The 6,505-nt window shown below is 46.3% G+C and overlaps 1 protein-coding gene across 3 annotated transcripts in view; it reads left to right on the top strand.

Annotated features, from left to right (window-relative positions):
- The first annotated feature begins 1,981 nt into the window (after positions 1-1,981).
- The window catches only part of LOC118079699 (E3 ubiquitin-protein ligase RNF213), a 104,299-nt gene continuing 99,775 nt past the window's right edge, over positions 1,982-6,505 (top strand). For 2 of the 3 annotated variants that reach the window (XM_088661466.1, XM_088661464.1), the window contains exons 1-2: positions 1,984-2,116; positions 5,820-5,908. The gene's annotated coding sequence lies outside the window, so the exon portion shown is untranslated. Of the gene's footprint in view, positions 2,117-5,819; positions 5,909-6,505 lie in introns of all 3 variants that reach the window. The other variant, XM_088661465.1, reaches the window with a different exon arrangement.

Below are 6,505 nucleotides of genomic sequence, written 5' to 3'. Positions count from 1 at the left end.
GGCCAGCTCAGTGTTCTGTGGTCTTCATTTTAGCTTTTTCTGGTGGCAGCAGCAATACAAAGAACAGTGGCTAGGAGTCCTCGGAAAAAACCACACCTTCTAATTACCGTACAGTAAACCCTTTCCAAGAGCAGTCAGAAGAGGATCTTCATGTTTATTTTACATTTCACTTTATGCCTGGCTCAGTCACTTCCTCACTGTGCAGGGTTGTAAATCTTATCAGAAACTCCCTGCTTTAGTTTCGTTTTATCGAAAGTCACAAGGATTCCTAATTCCTGCAAACTGAAAATGGAAACTATTTTTCAAAACAACTGCCATGTATGGAATTAGGAATCCTCGTGATTTTCGATAAAACGAAACTAAAGCAGGGAGTTTCTGGTAAGATTTACAACCCTGCACATTGAGGAAGTGACTAAGCCAGGCATAAAGTGAAACGATAACAATTCATTATTGTTTCATTGTATTAATTTTTTCATATTGCATAAGGGTGGGAGTATAGATATCTGTTGAATTATATTATCCAGCCTTTATGTGCAATGGTGCTATAGGCTGGTGGGGGACCCCCCCAAACCCCTCCCCCTAGAAATTAATAAATAAATGGTAGGATTTTGATTATTTGGGATACAAAGGGAGAATACAAGCTGCAGATGAATTCCTGGGCTAGCCTATGCAGAATGACCTGCCCAAGCTAGGAAACAATACAAGGCCACTGGCAATGCAAGAAACTCCTTCCCTCTGCCCTGAGGTGTGAACACTAACAGACGGGATTTGGAAGGCTGCCAGGGTAACAGTGTGATGTCACAGGACATTTTGGGGGCCTTTGGCACAAGCTTTCAGATAGCTGAAAAAGGCAGAGTGATCTTGGCTGGCTGGCTGAAGGCAGGTGGCGAGAGATGCCTTTGACTTCACTGCTATGGGGAACAAACCCCTCTTGAGATGACCATGCTGTAAGATCTGTACTCCCTCTATGTAGACTTAACGGTGTAAATACGTGTAGTTAAACCACATTTCTAAAGGCACGACAGTCTCCGCCACATCTTCAATTCTCCAAAGGAGCACAGATCCTTGTTGAGGGCCATGACCTATGGAATCCCATGCATGGCTCGGCAGGGATTGGGGTGGCCCGTAACAATACATTACTGTTTGGCTACAGCCTGTATTTGGTTGCCTTCTTAATAATTTTTTATCTATTAACCTGCCTGTGATAGTCATCAGAATTACCACCTGTGCCTGTTTTGATACATGAGGCATTCTTCTCAAGTCTTCCCTATACAGATTAACAGGATTGAGTCTTTACATAAACTTTGTGTCCTTGAACACCGTTTCATTCTGAGGTGATCTGAGGCTTCATCCCCCAATTTAGAATTTCTCCTGCTGCATGCTCTTGTCAGCTACTGATGTTTCTTCTGCGTTCAAAATTTTATGTGTTTTAACTAGGCAGACCAAGCATTTATTTCAGCATTAGCAGTTCCCAAGATAATTAAAACGAACACATTCTCTATCCAGGTACTGTAGTGGAGCAGCTGGAAAAGTGAGCGTGGTGAGGACACAGTGGAGTTTACTGCGCTCTCCATGTTTCTCTCTCACAAGCCTCCTGCCTTCCGCCACTGGGGAAACAGAAATGGCCTACCATGCAAGGTCACAAATGCCACAGAAATGTGCACACCTTAGGAAGACCGCTAAGCATTTATTTACCTTTGGCCATTTGGTTCCTGTAAAGACCACGGAGTGAGCAGCTGCTCCCCATCACCTTTAGTTTTAAATGGTCTTTCGGAAATGCAATGCTACCAGACAGAAACGCACTCGCATGGTCCGGCTCCCAGGGACTCCGGAGCCTTTCCCACCTCTTGCTTTGCAAATGAAGCGATGCAAAGAGGAAGTTCGTCGAAGGACAGGGAAATGCGAGTTTCTTCCCGCAGGCTACCGTATGTCTTGATGGCCTGACAGGAAAGAGGGGCTGCCTCGAGGCAACGAAAGCGAAACCGAGTCCTGCACACGAGCAAGGGCGCGCCTTATTTTCTGCTTCTTCTGCCTGAGGCATTTCTGTCGAAGCAGAGCGGGCTTGGGGGAAGCGGTGGTCCCGCCGAGCTGTGAAGGGGACCCACTTTTTCCTGAGGTGGGTAACGCACCAAGGGCGGGAGATTCGTCGCTGGAGGGAATTCGTCTCGCAGCGTCTAACGACGATTGCTGCTCCTCGGTTACGACGCTGGTCTTTTGGGTGGGGTCGAGGGTGGCTCTGTCTTGTCCTTCATCGCGCCAAACTTATTGCAGGCTCTTGCTATGGAGCTTTGTTTTATGACCCTTTTTGTGGGGACGGGGAGGACAACACCAGCAGGGGCTCCTCCAAGCGGCGGGGAGGTGGCGGGCTTTGCAATGCCGCTTACTTACGGGACAGGTACCGTGTTTCTCATATTATAAGACATGTCTTATATTTATTTTTTCCTCAAAAAAACACACTATGGCTTATTTTCAAGGGATGTCTTATTTTTTTCCTCCTCTTCCTGCCGCGTCCGGCATTGCTGCTGCGCCTATCACTATGTCTTATTTTCGGGGTATGGCTTATATTCCTTGAATGCTTAAAAATCCTGCTATGGCTTATTTTATGGGTATGTCTTAAAATATGAGAAACAGGGTAGTTGGGGTTGGAGAGGGGGGAGGGGGCTTTAGAATTCTGAGCCTCCAGAATTCAAATGGCTCCTTTGTATGTTACGGTACTGTGGACGATGAGTTTACCTAGGCTAGTTTCCGCCTTAAACGGGAAAGATAATTCATGGATGAGCTCAGTGAGATCTTGGATCTAGGGGTTGAAATAGTTCTCTTTTTTGTAATAAATTTTATTGAATTTTACAGTTTGCTTTTCAACACATTTATCATATAAACGAAAATAAAATAAAACAGACCTCTTCCCTGACTTCCCTCAAATTCCCCTTCTGGTTCTTTAACTGTTTGCTACAGAACTTCTGCTTAAATTTTGTCTTATCTTCCATCTTTTGTCTAAGTGCTCTTATATTCTTGCTGTATTTATACCAAGTTTTCTTTCAATTACACCTTACATTTAATTAATTTCCATATTGTTATTTCTTAACCTTTGCTCTTGTTTTCTTAATTGTAAGTGTTTACTCAAACCCTGCTAGTGAATCCATTTCTTTACAATGTTCCCGTAAATAAAGCATAAATGATTCCCAATCTTTCTTAAAGTCTCTATTGTCTTTATCTCTAAGTCTTCCCCCGAGTTTTGCCATTTCTGCATATTTCATAAGTTTAACTTGCCATTCTTCTTTTGTTGGTATCTTATTTCCATTTTTGGGCTAATTACGGCATACATAAATAGCATCTTCTTTTGATATAGTTATTGTGTGGTTGCTTTTCTGGGACCGGGAGCTTTGCAAGGAGGAAGGAAGCCTCCTGACACCAAATCAGGTCATTCTATCCCAGTATATTGCCCAAACTGAGTGGCAGCGTCAGGCAGAGACATTCCTAGCCCTCCGCTTGGGATCTAACCTGGGATCTTCTGCCTGCAAAGCAGATACTCTGCCCCTGAGCTATGGCCGCCCCTCTCCAAATGGGGAAGATGGCTCCCTGTGCCGCTAGGGCTGCTGGTTGGAGAAGGAAGCCACAGTTCATCCCTGCTGGGCTTATGCCACAGTAGCCCTTGGTCTTGGAAGCCAGGTGATGTTGCTGAGCGCCTCAACAACTGCATGGCAGGCCCAAATTCGTCAGGTGAAGCATTACCTGCCTTTGTGCTGGGAATGTGCCATCTGCTGACATGCTGCCTTGCTGGGTGGAGTGGCTGCCTCTCTACTCATGGCAGAATTGTGAAGACTTTGCACATGAGACCAGGCTTTAAAAAGAGATCTTTGGTATGATTGAGTTGGTCCGTCCCTAAGTAAGATAGGTATTCTCAGCTTCTCAAGAGCTGTGCATAGGCAGTGCTGTAGTTACAGGGGGCGGGGGGAGAGACAAGGGGAGTTAGCTGGGTTTTTTGCCCTGCGTGAAGCCTCCAGAGGGGCACCATTGAGGTTGCCAGATGTGTGTGTGTACACTAATGTGCATGCGGGTGTGTGTGCCAAACTGTGTGTTTGACCGAGGTGAAATAAAGCCTTGTTTCACCCCAAACTTAGGTAGGTTTGTTAGAAATTACCCTAACTCGGGCATCCCCAACCTCGGCCCTCCAGATGTTTTGGGACTACAACTCCCATCATCCTTAACTTACAAGACCAGTGATCAGGGATGATGGGAATTACAGTCCCAAAACATCTGGAGGGCCAAGGTTGGGGATGCCTGCACTAACTGCTGTAATTAAGGATCAGATAGAAAATGCTCCTATGTCATAGTCCTTGGAGGGAACACCTGGATCAAACCCCAGCACTAGACTTGTCTCTCAGGATTTTAAAGCATGGACTAAGGCAGGCATCTCCAAACTGTGGCCCTCCAGATGTTTTGGCCTACAACTCCCATGATCCCTAACTAACAGGACCAGTGGTCAGGGATGATGGGAATTGTAGTCCAAAACATGTGGAGGGCCGAAGTTTGGGGATGCCTGGACTAAGGTGTCCTCAAGATTTTTTGGCAGTCACCATTCTTGATCTGTGTAACTCAGGTGATAGTTTAAACTATGGCCTTTGCAGTCTTAGAGCCTACATACAATAATCAAATGAATCTTGTGCTATCCTGACTATAGGATCTGTTCCAGTCACTTGAGCCCATAAGTCTTTTAGTGTGCCTCACTGATCCAGGCTCTTGGGCCATGAGTTGTGCACTATCTTGTGGTCAAGCAAGCCCAAGGGAAGAGATGGTCAAAAACAATATCCTTGTCTAGCCACAAGGAGGCGCATTTTCCTTTCATTTTTAATCAACCAAGGAGACTATTTGCATGCAAAGGAGCCTAAAGCAGGCACCCCCAACCTTGGCCCTCCAGATGTTTTGGGACTACAACTCCCATCATCCTTAGCTAACAGGACCAGTGGTTAGGGATGATGGGAGTTGTAGGCCCAAAATATCTGGAGGGCCGAGGTTGGGGGTGCCAGGCCTAAGGGAACAGAACTAAAAGAGACCTCTGGTACAATCCTAAGCATGTTTACTCAGAAGTGAATTGGTAGGGCTTATCCCTAGGTAATGCATATAGTCTTGCAGTCTAAACATCTTTTTAAAAAATGGTACTTTGGGGGAGGGAAAGGAGGTGCTCATGGTTGTACTGTGTTGAAGGAGGTTAAGATAATAATTTCTTTCTGGTTTTGTCCATCTCACATGCATATATTCCAAGTTCCATCTCTCTCACTGCATGCTTGCATCTTCCCTTGCAGATGTGGTGCTTAAAACAACTGTGTAAGACGCCCAAAAGGTATCTTATAGGGGAGTGGGAAGATAAATCATGGATCAGATCCAGGTGCTCTTGGGGGAAACTGATTTTCTAGATCCATTTCAATTGGGGCTTAGGCTGGGTTTTGGCACAGAAACTGCATTCATTGCCCCATACAATGGCCTGTGTAGAGAGAGAGGCAGGGGAAATGTGTCCCTGTTAATTCTCCTTGACCTCTAAGTGGCTTTTGATACCATCGATCATGATATCCTAGAACAGCCATCTGAGTTGAGGGCGGAAGGCACCGCTTTGTGGTGGTTCTTGTCCTACTTGGTGGATGTTTCCAGAGGGTTTTGCTTGGGGAGTCTTCAGCCCCACGGAGGTTCCTTCAATGTGGGGTTTCTCAGGGCTTGACTTTATCTCCCATCCTGTTTAAGATCTACATGAAACCTCTGAGTTTTGGAGTACGTTGTCAGCAATATGCTGATGACACAGCTCTACTTCCCCTTTACATTTGCAGGTGAGGTGGAGAGGCAATGGGTGTGCTGGACCATTGACTTGCCTTGGTAATTGTCTGAATGAGAGCCAAGAAACTGAAGTCCAATCCAGGTAAGACAGAGGCACTGTTAGTGGGTGGTTCCCTATACCCGGTACTGTTTGGATGGGCAGTTGCCTGCTCTTGATGGGGTTGCACGCCCTCTGAAGGAGCAGGTATGCATCTTGGAGATATTTCTGGATCCATTGCTGTCACTTGAGACTCAGGTGGCCTCAGTGGCACAGAGTGCCTCCCATCAGCTTTGGCTGGCGGCTCAGCTGCACTCCTGTCTGGACAGGGCTAGCCTAACTACTGTTTATGCTCTGGTAACATTTAGGTTAGATTACTGCAACATGTTATATGTAGGATTGCCTCTGAAGATAGTTTGGAAACTTAAGCTAGTGCAGAATTTGGCAACCATTGCGGCACAACATTTTGAGCATATTACTCCAATCCTGGCACGACTGCACTGGCTGCCAATTAATTTTCAGGTCCAATTCAAAGTGCTGGGTTTGACCTATAATGCCTTAAACAGCTCAGGACTGCAATGCCTCAATGAACCTACCTGCAGGGCCGGCTCTACGTACACCCCCGGTGGCGCAGTGCACCATGGCGGCTGGGTGTTCAGGGGGCGCTGAGGGGCGCCCCAGCAAGTGGGGGAGCTGCACGGC

The sequence above is a fragment of the Zootoca vivipara genome, chromosome 2 (genome assembly GCF_965207765.1).
Source record: "Zootoca vivipara chromosome 2, rZooViv2.hap1.1, whole genome shotgun sequence".
NCBI classification, from domain to species: Eukaryota; Metazoa; Chordata; class Lepidosauria; order Squamata; family Lacertidae; genus Zootoca; species Zootoca vivipara.
This window is presented reverse-complemented; position numbering and strand designations above follow the sequence as displayed.